Source organism: Dendrobates tinctorius, unplaced genomic scaffold (genome assembly GCF_039654945.1).
Source record: "Dendrobates tinctorius isolate UK_male_01 unplaced genomic scaffold, ASM3965494v1 ptg000039l, whole genome shotgun sequence".
Lineage (NCBI taxonomy): Eukaryota > Metazoa > Chordata > Amphibia > Anura > Dendrobatidae > Dendrobates > Dendrobates tinctorius.
The window spans coordinates 39,040,707-39,056,188 of NW_027361707.1; the positions used below are offsets into that span (position 1 = coordinate 39,040,707).

The 15,482-nt window shown below is 43.3% G+C and overlaps 1 pseudogene; it reads left to right on the forward strand.

Annotated features, from left to right (window-relative positions):
* Positions 1-11,976, forward strand: part of LOC141088383 (cytosol aminopeptidase-like) — a 37,211-nt pseudogene extending 25,235 nt beyond the window's left edge.
* Positions 11,977-15,482: the final 3,506 nt, after the last annotated feature.

Below are 15,482 nucleotides of genomic sequence, written 5' to 3' on the forward strand. Positions count from 1 at the left end.
CGCCTTAATGACATGTCTTGGATGTGCGGATAAGGCGTGCAGCAAGGAATTTGTCGCGGTAATCTTTCTAAATATGTCTGTTTGCACCATCCCATAGGGGTCCCTCCTTACGGTAACGTCCAAAAAGTCCAATTCATTAGCATCAGATGTGAACGCAAGTATAATATTACGGTCATTGCTGTTCAATTTTGAGATAAGCTGCGCAAGGTCGACGGAGCTGCCTTGCCAGATGAAGAATATATCATCAATGTACCGCGTCCAAAGGGGGACACGGCACATTGACGCATCCTCATCTGACAAAAAGAGGTCCCTCTCCCACAGCCCCAGGAATAGGCCAGCATAGGTGGGCGCAAAGGCCGCACCCATGGCGGTCCCCTGGAGCTGGAGGTAGAAGGACCCCTTGAACACAAAAAAATTGTGCGTGAGGGTGAACTCTAATAGTTCCAGCAGAAGGTCCCTAAGCCTGGGAGCCAAAGGAGAAGTCTCCAAAAAGAATTTCACGGCTCTCAGGCCATCCGAATGTCTGATGTTAGTATATAGGGACTCCACATCTGCTGAAACTAGAAGAGTGTCACCCTCAAGGCAGAGTCTGTTGACCCTGCGCAGCAGATCCCCAGTGTCACGGAGGAAGGAAGGGAGGCTCATAACAAGAGGTTGCAGGTGGTAATCTATCCATTTGTTTATATTTTCCAGAAAGTTGCCACGTCCCGACACTATAGGTCGTCCGGGTGGCACCGAGGAGCTCTTATGTATCTTAGGGAGCAGATACAGAGTTGGGATCTTGGGTTCAGGAACCATTAATGCTGAAAATAATGGTTTGGTGATAACGCCATCCCGTAGAGATCTTTTCAGAATTGTTTCCAGCTGAGATAAGTATGAGAGGGGGTTATAGGTCAATTTTCTATAACAGGTCTACCTCCAGCTCCAGGGGACCGCCATGGGTGCGGCCTTTGTGCCCACCTATGCTGGCCTATTCCTGGGGCTGTGGGAGAGGGACCTCTTTTTGTCAGATGAGGATGCGTCAATGTGCCGTGTCCCCCTTTGGACGCGGTACATTGATGATATATTCTTCATCTGGCAAGGCAGCTCCGTCGACCTTGCGCAGCTCATCTCAAAATTGAACAACAATGACCGTAATATTATACTTACGTTCACATCTGATGCTAATGAATTGGACTTTTTGGACGTTACCGTAAGGAGGGACCCCTATGGGATGGTGCAAACAGACATATTTAGAAAGATTACCGCGACAAATTCCTTGCTGCACGCCTCATCCGCACATCCGAGACATGTCATTAAGGCGGTACCCATCGGTCCATTTTTACGACTGCGCCGTATCTGTTCCACAGATGAGACATTCTTTCATCGGGCGGATGAGCTTCGTCAACGATTTCTAGAACGTGGATATAGCCGGAGATCCATCAAAATTGCTTTCAATCGAGCTAAGCATGCTACTAGGCAGGATTTATTATATAGATCAGGGATGTCCAATACATCTAGGGGTAACCAAACTGTTAGGTTTATTACTACTTTTAGCTCTAGATCAGAGGCTGTTCGTTCTGCCCTTGATAAAGCATGGCCTATCCTCCGCATTGATCCGGTCATTAACAGGATCACAACAGAGAGACCAGCCATGGCGTTCCGACGGTCTAGAAACTTAAGGGATCATCTGGTTATGAGCCACTACGCTGTGGGCTCTAAAACTACCTTTCTGGATGGTCACATTCCCGGGGTTGGTTGTTATCCGTGTGGCCACTGTGTCGCCTGCCCCAACATTATGCGGTGTACTGAATTTAACAATTCGAGTGGAGATCAGGTCTTCAGTATTAGACAACGCATTACCTGTACGACTAGGTATGACCTATACTATGCTACGTGTCCCTGTGGCCTTATTTATGTAGGCCTTACTATGCGACAATTCAAGGTCCGAGTCAGGGAGCACGTGTTGGGGATTCAGGCGGCTCGTGGCCACACGGATCCTTCCACCCTGAGGACTATACCTAGACATTTCAAGGAGCACCATGGCTGTGATTCCACCTCACTTATGGTATGGGGCATTGAGGCCCTGAAAATTGATATTCGAGGTGGGGGTCTCTCTAAAAGATTGAGTCAATTAGAAGCTAAATGGATTTGGAAATTGAAAACAGTCCATCCATATGGCCTTAACGAATGTCTTTCATTCGTTCCATTTTTGTGAGTTTTCCTTTTATCTTTCCCTCTTCTCCTCCACCTATTCCCCCGTTGTGGTACTGTTACACTTCTGGAGTGACATTTGTTGTGTCTTTTTTAACTTTGTTTTATTTTAGTCTTTTAGATTTGGCATCTTTTTGGTTGGGTTGTCTGGGTCCGAAATATCTTCTGGAGGCTTTGGATAAATATGATCGTCTCTTCTATGAATATATCAACATTCTCCTATACAAGAAGATGAAAATGTGTTCTCTTTGTTGCCCATTTTTTTTCCATTTTTTATGGGTGGACTTCTATGTGGTGATCATTGATATATGGCTGTATACACCTCTATTTACAAGCATATGTAGTTATATATATGGGGGCAAGGCATAATAATGCGGTTGATAGAGATTATTCTTTATATTTCATTGTAATAGCATTATTTTTGGGCTAACTTATTCCATTTAGATTATAATAGGACTATGTACATTTTTATGGCTATAATTTTTGACTAAACTAATGCATGGGGTATATATATTGTTGTCATAAACCTGTATAGGACTGGAATACGTTGGTTTACCCTATATCCTTATAACCCTCGTGTTTAATCATTTTTGATGCTTTGTAACAATCTATAAATTTTCATATAAATACATTGGTATTTTTTACGCTTACTATTAGGTGTGTTTCCATCTTTGATGGCCGTATATAAATTTTTTATGGTCATTTGCGCATGTGCGGTTACCTTATCCACCTATGCTATTGGATACTTATCCATGGTGCCTAAAATAGTCGCTATGTGATGAACTAGATACTGGTAAAACATTTGGCGCTCTTTTTTGGTCAAATACTATGTTAGATATCATATTTTTCTGTTTGCCATCTATTATGCCCCCAGTCAAGATGGCCGCGACCATTTTGTGGCCGTCTGCGCATGCGCAGGTGACGCGCGCCTAACTCCACCCCCATCCGCCCGTGGTATGGCGTCTGACGTCACGGGGCCCCGTGTATTGTCAGCGCCAGCCCGGACGTGTTGGTGGGTGGGTGGTTGGTCGCTCCCCTGATTGGTGCTCAGGTTTATTTGGACCCCTATTTATAGTACACCCGGTGGCCTTTTATGACACACCCCCTGAGGAAGGAAGCGGTGTAGCTTCCGAAACGTACGTTGGGCTGTTTTCCTTGCGCCGGTGGTCCAGTGCCCCCTTAGGTATGAGTATTATGTTTGTATTTTGATCTCTCATAACCCCCTTCTTTGGGGTTGCCTGACGGTCTGGGGATTTTACCCTTTATTTCACTATGACTAGTCGGCTTGTATATACCACTAATGGAGATACATTATACCATATTGATATACCTTAGGGAATCTCTGTACCTCTGTGCGTTCTGCTTGTGTCACTTCTGTCATGCCAATTTTTATCTGTGTCCTTAATAAAGATTCATGTTATTTCTACCTATTTTGGATGTTTATGCACTGTTTTTTCGGTTGCTTCTTTATAAGAGGTACAGGGAGTGGACTGCTGAGGACTGGGGTAAAGTCATTTTCTCTGATGAATCCCCTTTTCGATTGTTTGGGACATCTGGAAAACGGCTTATTCGGAGAAGACCAGGTGAGCGCTACCACCAGTCTTGTCTCATGCCAACTGTCAAGCATCCTGAAACCATTCATGTGTGGGGTTGCTTCTCAGCCAAGGGAATGGGCTCTCTCTCAGTCTTGCCTAAAAACACAGCCATGAATAAAGAATGGTACCAGAATGTCCACCAAGAGCAACTTCTCCCAACCGTCCAAGAGCAGTTTGGCGATCAACAATGCCTTTTTCAACATGATGGAGTACCTTGCCATAAAGCAAAGGTGATAACTAAATGACTCAGAGAACAAAACATAGAGATTTTGGGACCATGGCCTGGAAACTCCCCAGATCTTAATCCCACTGAGAACTTGTGGTCAATCATCAAGAGACGGGTGGACAAACAAAAACCTTCAAATTCAGACAAAATAAAAGCATTGATTTTGCAAGAATGGACTGCTCAGTCAGGATTTGATCCAGAAGTTGATTGAGAGCATGCCAGGGAGAATTGCTGAGGTCCTGAAGAAGAAGGGTCAACACTGCAAATATTGACTTGCTGCATTAACTCATTCTAACTGTCAATATAACCTTTTGCTACTCATAATATGACTGCAATTATATTTCTGTATGTGATAAAAACATATGACAAACACACATAAAAACCAGAGGGCAGCAGATAATGTGAAAATATAATATTTGTGTCATTCTCAAAACTTTTGGCCATGACTGTAGATAAGTTCCTTGGGTGGTCTAGTTTCCAAAATGGGGTCACTTGTGGGGGAGCTCCAATGTTTAGGTACACAGGAGTTCTCCAAACACGACATGGTGTCCACTAACGATTGGAGCTAATTTTCCATTCAAAAAGTCAAATGGCGCTCCTTCCCTTCCGGACCCTGCCGTGCACCGAAACAGTGGTTTATGACCACATGTGAGGTATCCTTGTACTCAGGAGAAATTGCCCAACAAATTTTAGGATCCAGTTTATCCCATTGCCCATGTGAAAATGAAAAAACTGAGGCTAAAATAAAATTTTTGTGAAAAAAAAGTCCTTTTTTTTTTTTTTTTTACGGATCAATTTGTGAAGCACCTGGCGGTTCAAAGTGCTCACTATGCATCTAGATAAGTTCCTTGGAGGGTCTAGTTTCCAAAATGGGGTCACTTGTGGGGGAGCTCCAGTGTTTAGGCACACAGGGACACTCCAAACGCGACATGGCAACCGCTAAATATTACAGTATATTTTCCATTCAAAAAGTCAAATGGCGCTCCTTCCGTTCTGAGCCCTGCCATGCGCCCAAACAGTGGTTTATGACCACATATGAGGTATCAATGTACTCAGGAGAAATTGCCCAACAAATTTTAGGATCCATTTTATCCTGTTGCCCTTGTGAAAATGAAAAAATTGATGCTAAAAGAAAATTTTTGTTGGAAAAATTAAAATGTTCATTTTTTCCTTCCACATTGCTTTAGTTGCTGTGAAGCACCTGAAGGGTTAATAATCTTCTTGAATGTAGTTTTGAGTAGCTTGAGGGGTGCAGTTTTTAGAATGGTGTCACTTTTGGGTATTTTCTGCCATATAAACCCCTCAAAGTGACTTCAAATGTGAGGTGGTCCCTAAAAAAAATGGTTTTGTAAATTTTGTTGTAAAAATGAGAAATCGCTGGTCAACTTTTAACCCTTATAACTTCCCAACAAAAAAAAAAATTGTTTCCGAAATTTGCTGATGTAAAGTAGACATGTGGGAAATGTTATTTATTAACTATTTTGTGTCACATAACTCTCTGGTTTAACAGAATAAAAATTCAAAATGTGAAAATTGCAAAATTTTCAAAGTTTTCGCCAAATTTCCGTTTTTTTCACAAATAAATGCAAACATTATCGACCTAAGTTTACCACTAACATGAAGCCCAATATGTCACGAAAAAACATTCTCAGAATCGCTAGGATCCGTTGAAGCGTTCCTGAGTTATTACCTCATAAAGGGACACTGGTCAATATTGTCAAAAATGGCCAGGTCGCTAAGGTCAAAATAGGCTGGGTCATGAAGGGGTTAATTGTATGGGTCCACTGCATCCTGATGGTGCATTTGTCTGGAGGCCTGTACGGGTAAACCTTTTTGCTCTTTTGCTGTTTTCCATCTATAAATGTGGAAATGTAGCAGAGCTGTGTGCATCTATAAATGTGCAAATGTAGCAGAGCTGTGTGCATCTATAAATGAGCAAATGTTTCAGAGCTGTGTCTATACGTAGCAGATCTGTGTGTGTATAATACACATTAACAATTGATCTATTACATTCCTATTCTACCCTAGTGCATTAAAATTAGTGATCATGACCTCTCCATTTTACCCGGGAAGTTTTAGTTAGTAGGAAAAATGTTTTTCCTATTTTGTGCTCTCTAAACCTAGAGTGTAGTGCAAAATAATACAGTATTTATCTTTCAATTTTAGTTATATAAAGGCTATATGAAAATGACAGTTTTATTCACTTTTACTTTTATGCCACCAATTGAACCACATACCGTGGTATAAGCTGTGTACACAAATTTGTGGAATATTTGAAAATTAATTTTGTTTTAAATGCAGTGGAACAATTTTTAAAAATCTGGCTGTAAATGTTTTCCCCTCCCAATTTAAGTACGGTAACTTCCGACACATCAACTGTTTTGATTAATGGTGTCGGAGTGCTGAAACCTTCGCAGACCACTTATATACTTTTGTGAGCATATACAATGCTAACCCTGCCCCTCCAAAAATGAGCTAAAAGGGCACAATTCTGATTATAGTGCCCCTGACCTTTTTGTTTTATGGATCAGTGGGGGGGTGCTAAACTCGCATACCCTCACTGATCAAAACTTAAAGCGTTTAAGTGTGACATATAAAAAGTTCTCTAAAATTGCTTTTTGTCTTCCATGGAGGGAGGGAGAATTGCCCAGAATTGTGGCACTTTTTTTTGTGAAGTTTCTCTAAAATAAAAAAAAAACTGAAGAGGGAGATTGGAGTAGATAGCTGACCTGCATTTTTTTCTTTTTAAATCCATTGATGAATCGGACAAAAACTCCACGAAACCACCCAAACTCTGGCAACAATGGCGGGGACAGCAAAAACAGAAAAATAGACACGTAAACACACAAAAATAAACTTTAAAACAGGCAAAATGCGATAATGGATTACTTTCTTGTCCCATCCCATGGACCACTTTTTAGGACATTTTTTTTATATTTGATTATTTTGCAGTAAATTACTTAAAAAAATCAATTTGGTACAAAGTAAAACACCCGTCACGCAGCGGCTTATCAGAACAGTAGGAAGTCGGCCAAGTCTTTGGTCCTGTTGCCAAGAGGCTCCCAAACAGCGGCCATTGTAGTTACTCAGCATTGGTCCTAGGTTTTCTATGGCATCTCTACTCCTGTCTGATACTTTTTATCTTGTATGTAATATGTTTCTGTAAAACTAATGATGGTGTTAATCTCGTCCTGTAAGGTTTGGCTCCACTGTGTGAAAATATGCCCAGCGGCAGAGCTAATAAGCCTGGGGATGTGGTGAAGGCCAAGAACGGGGAAGACCATCCAGGTAATCTTCACCCATTGCCGGCTGTGGTGACGGCCATTATCCTGACTAGTAGGAGTTTAGTAGGGTGACGAATACAAATATCAGCTTTGCCCTAGGTTTCCTCAGCTTTTGGCTCCCTAGTAAACATGATATAAATGGAGATCTGGCCCCTGGGTTTATGCTCTTATCTCATTGTAACCCAAGGCAATGTGTAGCGGGGCCTGTGATGGGTTGGACCATTAGATGTACATGGTCAGTGTGAAGCTGGAAAGTGTTCTGTACCAACACCACCAAACAATGGAGAACCAGCTCAAAACTCGCCACCCTGAGCCATTGTTAGTAGTGCTATCCAGTTCAAAGTGGCACTGAGGAGTGGCCATACATTTGTCATGTATAGTCAATGGCGTAGCGTGTGTTGGGGGCCCCGGTAAGGCAAGTGTTTTCATTGTGCTGTGTAGTATTAGTATAGAGTCCCTTACACTAATCCAGTACTGAACCCCCAAACATATTATTGTTTTTGTTTTTTAACCCCTTACTGATATCTGTCGGCACCCTGTCTTTGATGCGAGCTCAGGAACTGAGATTGCATCTTTCCCAGCAGATGATGGCTGTGTTATTCAGCCATCATCTGCCTCTAACATCCTCGTGTAGAGCGGAGCTCTGTCCACAGGTGTTAACCTGTTAAACTTAGCTGCCAGTCTTTTGACAGCGGCATTCACAGCTCACGTCCTGAGGAGCGCGCTGTTCTAATTGGCTGTTGGCTCCAATGCGAGGTGCTCGCGGTCTCACAATGGGTTGCCATGACAGCTGGGGGTCTGCTGAAGACTCCTTATGGCTGTCATGGTGGTGCTCCAATGAGAGCGGGATTTTTTCCTATATAAAGCAACACTGGTATTGCTTAATCCTATATATCCAAGGAGGATAATGGTAGACACTTCACTATTCAATACACCACCTATATCTGGTCCTGCAATAGTCAGTAGCTGTCAGATAGGAAGAGATTCCAGCTTCATAATTAAAATATTGACTTTTTCGATGGATATATAAAAACAAATTACAATTGAAAAGACAAGGCAAGAAGCCTCCACAGAAGGGGGACACGAGCAAAATATAAACCCATCCCACAATAGTGGATAAATTGCTGTATTCAGTCCTTCAGGGTTTAGATTTATTACAGTGCAGGATCTTTCTAGAATAGACCACGATAGAGCCGGATTGTTCTCTAATGCCACCAGTTTTGTGACTATTATAGATAAAGTGCGAGTCCTATAATTCAATAGAATACAGATATCTAACCGCAAGATGAAGGGTTCTCCTCTAATAAGTATTGATCCCTTGCCCTGTACTGATCAGATCTGAACAGCAATTTAGTTTGTTTTATTTTATAGATGGCAAAGTAGTAAATCCATGACTGCTGCTGTTTCCTCACAGGTAGATAACACTGACGCGGAGGGACGGCTGCTGTTGGCGGACGCTCTGTGTTACGCACACAACTTTAATGCAAGAGCGATCGTAAATGCAGCGACATTAACAGGTATGGGAGCTGCGTACACATGATGGAAGGGGCTGGAAAAATGTACACATGGGCTCCAATTCATTAAGTGTGGGGTCTCAACGTCAGAGGCGCGCGCCACTTAGGATGCCCCAAACTCGTTATCACTGCTGTGCGGATCCATGCACCTCGCAAGAAACAGGACTGGAGTAACACTTGTAGAGTAAGAATCACCCCCCACTTTTGATGAATTTAATGGGCGGGTGTAGCCAGGCCCCATCCCCCTTCACCAGCTCAGAATAGATGATCCGTTACTGATCGGTGAGGGTCTGACCAGGGAATAACTGTCCCTGATTGAGCTTTTTTTTTTTAATTCAAGTTACAAAATTGAGTGGCAGATTGGATACTTGATTACTGCTCCATACCTCCTCTTACGGGGCTGCCAGAAAAAGCCGAGTGCAGCACTGGGCAGCCCCCCATAGGATGAGCAGAGCAGCGGTCAGGTATCTGCATTGCCGCTCTATTTAACCAGAGATAAAAGTTCCAATTTTGCCGATTAATACGGTTACCGATCAGTAAGATTTCACCAGTAGACTTGGGCGACTTTGCAGAGGGAACCCGGGTTCCTGGATCACGCCTGCCCATCAGCTGATCGCCGCCGCAGCTGCATATGTCACATGCTGTGACTGACACAGGCGCGACACATGCAGCTGCAGAGCCGTTCAGCCGGTGTGATCCAGGAAGCCGGGTTCCCTCTGCAGCTTATTTGGTAAGCGCTTATAGCTTGCCGAATAAGAGGGAACCCGAACAAATTTGCTCAACTCTAATCACCAGTCCTATGGATGGGTAATAACTGGAGAACCCTTTTAATTTGGATTTCAAAAAAATATAATTAATGTATGTCGTAGAGAAATAATGTTTGTTTTTTCTTTAGCTGTATATTTTATTAGTTTTGCATTGTCTGTCTGGTGGTCTGTGCTTTATGGCGGCTGCAATTGGGTGGAATATGAATGGTGGAAGAAGTGTCAGTAGACACAACCAGCTACCAGGATGTGATTGGTGCAGATGGAGCCCGGCTTTATCCGTTTCACTTTGTGGGATTGTACTGCAGCTGTATGCAGTTATTGTATGTAGATGTCTGCCTGTGTCTTCTCACGAGGAGCACGGCTCACCGGGAATTGTTGTGTAGGTGCAATGGACGTAGCCCTGGGATCTGCAGCCACTGGAGTCTTCACCAATTCTTCTTGGCTTTGGAATCACCTTCAAGAGGTCGGAAACATTTTACTTTCTATCTTCTTGTCATAACATGCTCTTCTGTCTGAATCATTGTTCATTTCACTTTATTCCCCCCCCTTTCCTTATTCCAGTAGCTCTTTATTTGTCCACTAACATAACTGTACGAGAGATTTTTTTTTTTTTTTTTGGGTTGGGAGGAGGGTGTGTTCTAGTTTTGAAAGACACCATTCACTTTTTGTACTATATTTGTCTTTTTTTTTTAATTTTTTTTTTATAGCGCTCATTGTGCAGTAAATGACCTGGAACACAATTATTCAGGTCAGTGCAATTACAACAGTGCCAAAGCTGCATAGGTTTGGGCTCCCCCCTTTGTTTGGTCTTAAAGAAAACATTTGGAACTTTTGTAATAAATAAAAAGAATAAAAAAATTTCTTCCATTCATATAGCTGTGCAAGAGCTTGTTTTTCACATGGCGAGATTTTTTTTTCTCTTTCTTTTCCTTGACCCAATTATGGGGTCCATGCAACGTTTTGATTTTTCACTGCATTTTTTGGAGGTTATGTTGACCAAAAAAATGTTCAGTTTGGCTTTATTTTTTGTCTTTTCCAGTATTGTAATTCTTAACATTTTTCATTGTTTTTCCTTCATTTTGCAGCAATTTCAAATAGATTCAGATCAGGAAAAGGAATTCAATTCATACTGTCAGGGTGTGTTTTTCTTTACTTGAACTTGTTCTGTATACTGCAGCAATATATAGTAAAAATTACCAGTCGCCTATTAAGATAGGGCAAGGCTGCGTAGGAGCACAAAGATGGAGGCAATGAGGGCCTTCAGAAGGTGTCTGGCTGCCAACGAAACCATCAGCACCTTCCCATTCAGCACTATTTCAGCTGTCATACAGCGATCTGAGCTAGCTCCAGTTGTTGCTACTAGAGGCAGTTGCCAGCTGTGTAACACTGCCAGCATCTGTTCTGTATGGGGGCGGCTCAGCTCCTGAGAGAACTCCGTACACCTGCACCTTTTGTGGGAAGGCACCAAGTATGTATTCTAGACCTGTGGGATGTCCTCCACATTGCTGAATTTACTGCTGATGTTTCATGTTCCTTCCAGGCCAGCGTTGTGACTGGGGATCGTGTATGGAGAATGCCTCTCTTTGATCATTACACTAAACAAGTGACTGAGTCGGCCCTCGCAGACCTTAATAATGTCGGGAAGTACAGCAGGTAATGGATGTAAATATGGTGGTTGTAGTAGGTTTCTAAAGTATCTCATAGAGCGACCCCCGCCTCTGAGACCTCCATCCATCACCAAAACGGAGATCCAGATTTGCTCATCTGTTGGAATTCCTATAGAAATGATTGGTGAGATCCTAACCACATGGGTGCACCCCTACAGGATATGTCATCAATTTCTATCATGGGAATATTATTATTATTGGGGTTTTTTTTTTCCTTTTTATGTGGATTTTATTAAAAAATAAACCTACAATTTCCACATCAGTAGTATACATGAGGTAATGTATCTTGCTCCACAGAAACTAATGAAAGGTTTTCTTCTCGCAGATCTGGGGGTGCGTGTACGGCCGCGGCTTTCTTGAAGGAGTTTGTCACGTCCCCGCACTGGGCTCACCTGGATATAGCCGGAGTCATGTCCAACAAGGATGAGGTCCCTTATCTGCGCAAGGGCATGTCCGGCCGCCCCACAAGGACTCTGGTAGAATTCGCCGATCGGCTGAGTAAGGACAAGAAGCCCAAATAATCCGGACATCAGTTACCGGATCTGCTTCGTCCTATGTGGACGTAATGAACTAAAGCGCAATGACCTTGCTATGCACTTATTTTTTTTACTAACACGACCAAAGCAAATCTAGAATCTGCGCCTCCATCTTCAGATGATTCTGCAATTTTAATACATCTACGTGCTGAGTGGAGAAATGTCTGAAAATAAAGAAAAAATCAAAAATTTTATCTGCCAGTCATATCTCACACATTTGTTTTATAGGTGTTGAACGCTTTAGGCACGATTCATCATTGCATTTTGGACGTGACAAATTAATCAAACTATTTGTACTTTTTTTTTTTCCTCCAAGCGGTTTCTGATTTTTATGTCAGTGTGACTTTCCAGATGAATTAAACAGATTCATTAAATGCGACTATTTAAAAAAAAAAAAGTTGCAAAATTTGGCACAATTCTACTCTTCTAGTCCTCCCTGGAGTGAATATATCAGTTATTTGGCTGCAACTTTTCCCATTTAAGCACTCGCAGAACCAGTTAGGAAAAAGACAGCTTGAGGTTATGCTCAAAACTCGAGTCTCATGTGCCATTTTGATGAATCTAGTGCAACAAAGTCAGCAAAAACCACAAGTTGAAAGACTTAAAGGGTTCAATTCATCATGAGCTGGGTATATTTTACTATCTGCCGTACATGTACTGTGCAAGTCATATGTGTATGGAGCTGGGCCGCAAAGTGTAAATGATTAAGTCACGGGTTTCCCTGAATCTTCTATATATCAATCTGCTCAGCTCCTGGTCACGCTGCAAAGCAGTTGTGGAGTTTCTCACTCAGGATGCTGTTTTCTCTGTAGATGTAGATTTACTGAATATATTAGTGGAAGGGATCTTCCTGGCATTTGTTCTCAGTAGACTCCTTTTGTATAGTTAATGGGGACCTGTCTCCTTGGAAAACGCCACCTTCAAGTCCACACTCACTGCAGCAAAACAAATCTGCTTCTCATATCTTATATCCTCCCTGTCTCGCAACCCTAATCAGCTATTCAGTAGTTTCAGTTGTCTCTTCCATCCCCCAGCACCCCCTCTCTCTCCTCTCATATCAGCTGCAGACTTTGCTTAATTCTTCAAGCAGAAAATTAACATCTGAGAAAGCTCAGGCCTACAGCCCTTCCTCATAACTCAGCCCTCCTCCTCCAAAACCAGTGTCTCTGCCATTATAGAAGACCAACTTTCCTCTCTACTCTCCAGATCACATCTCGCCACCTGTGCACTTGACTGATCCTGTCCCACCTCATACTAAACCTCACCAGTCTTCATCCCACCTCTTCAACCTCTCACTAACAACTGGGGTCTTCCCCCTTATGCTTTATATGTACCTTGATCACGCCCACCCTTGACCCATCCTCTGTATCTAGCTATCGACTCATATCACTTCTCCCCTATGCCTCAAAACTACTGGAACAACACGTCCATCTTGAACTGTCCTCCCACCTCTCTTCCTGCTCCCTCTTTGACCACTTATAATCTGGCTTCCAGCTGCATCACTCCACTGAAACTGCCCTGACTAAGGTCACCAATGACCTACTAACTGCCTAAGCCAAGGGACACGACTGTCCTCCTCCTAGACCTGTCCTCTGCCTTCGACACAGTGGACCACTCCCCCTTACTACAGATTCGCTCATCTCTTGGCATCACAGACTTGGCCCTATCTTGGATCTTGTCATACCTAACAGACCGGACATTGTCTCCCTCTTGCACACCACCTCATCACCCCCTATCTATAGATGTCCCCAAAGGTTCAGTTCTAGGACCCCTGCTCTTCTCAATCTACACCTTTGGTTTTCAGTATCACCTCTATGCTGATGACACACAGATCTACCTCTTTGGACCTGATGTCACCTTCTTGCTTACCAGAATCCCAACATCTGTCTATTTCATCTTTCTTCTTAGCTAAATTTCTAAAACTTAACATGAACAAAATAGAATTTGTCACCTTTCCCCCATCTCTCTCAACCCGCCTCCCAACCGACCTGGCCATCAAAGTCAACGCCTGTTCACTCTCCCTAATCTCACTTGCTCGCTGCCTTGGGGTTATCCTTGACTCTCATCTCTCTTTCAAACAACATATCCAAGCCCTTTCCACTTCTTGCCAATTCCAACTCAAAAATATTTCCTGGATTCATGCATTCTTGGTTCAGGAATCTGCAAAAACAATAGTGCATGCCCCCATCATCTCCCATCTCAAAGACTACAATCTCCTGCTGTGTGACCTCCCTTCTAACACACTTGCATCCCTCAATACTATCCTAAACTCTGCTGCCCGACTAATACACCTATTCCCCCACCTCTTCTCCCTGTCAATCCCTTCACTGGCTCCTCATTGATTGACCAGAGACTCCAGTTCAAAACCACAATCATGGCATACAAAGCCATCCACAACCTGTCTCCTCCATACAGCTGTGAGTTAGTCTCCCAACATCTATTCTCACCCACCATGGGAACCTTCATAAGAAACCTAAAGACTCACCTCTTCAGACAACCTGCAGTAACCCTTGTTCCATCATACTGCTGCACAAACAGCTCTACCCTCCCTATTGTAGCCTCACACATCCCTTGTAAACAGTGATCCCTCACGGGCAGGGTCCTATCTCTCCTCCTGTACCAGTCGATGACTTGTATTCATGATTATTGTACTTTTTTTTTTTTACACTCTTTTAACATGTAAGGTGTCATGGACGTAATGGTGCTAGAAGAATAATCTGCCCTTTAATAGCAATATAATGTTCCCTGTCCGCCTTATTGAACATTCAGATATAGGGAGAAAATTAATCTCCTGAGAGCTGCTGGATCATTTACCCCTTCATGACCTTTGACGTACATTTACGTCAAAGTTTGTGCCTGTCTTTGATGCGGGCTTGCACACCGACCCACAACTTTTCCCCGCACATGATGGCAGATTTAATCAGTCACCATGTGCCTTTAACAGCCTTGAGTGTAGTGGTGCTCTGCCCGTGGCTGTTATCTGGTTACATCTCGCTGTCCATTACTAACGGTGGGATTTAACACGTGCCAGCCAGAAGTGCGTCATTGCATCTTGACCATCAATGCACCCGACACGTGATCGTGGGGCGCAATTGGATTGTCGTGACAGCCGGGGGTCGGCAGAAGACCTCTGCACCTGCCATTACGATCCTACTGTGAGCACCGGCTTATGGCTGGCTTTCATAGAAGACTGTGATCTCTGCTACACACAGCAATGCTGATGCACAGGGGTGGATTAAGGGTAGCCAGAGCCCCGGGCTGTTCAGACTCCATAGGCCCTCCGGTCATGTGACGGGGTCGGGAAGTCACTAGTTTTCATGACGCATACGTGGCGGGAAGGGGTTAAATACTGAGGTAAAAAAACTCTGCAAATACGCAACGTGTGCACGAGGCCTCACAAATACTGAGGTAAAAAACCCCAAATGCTCAGTGTGTCCATGAGGCCTTACAAATACTGAGTGAAAAACTCACCAAATACTCAGCGTGTGCACGAGGCCTTATAAATACTGAGGTAAAAACTCATCAAATACTCAGCGTGTGTACGAGGTCTTACAAATAGTGGAAGGCTTCCACCCAACATCTAGTCCTGACTCACCTGTACCTAACATCGAAACCAGCTAATAGCCTGCAATCACCTGCTGACCTGGACCCATGACCTGCCAGACAAGTTACTTCACATGAGTCACACAGAGGCTTCTGC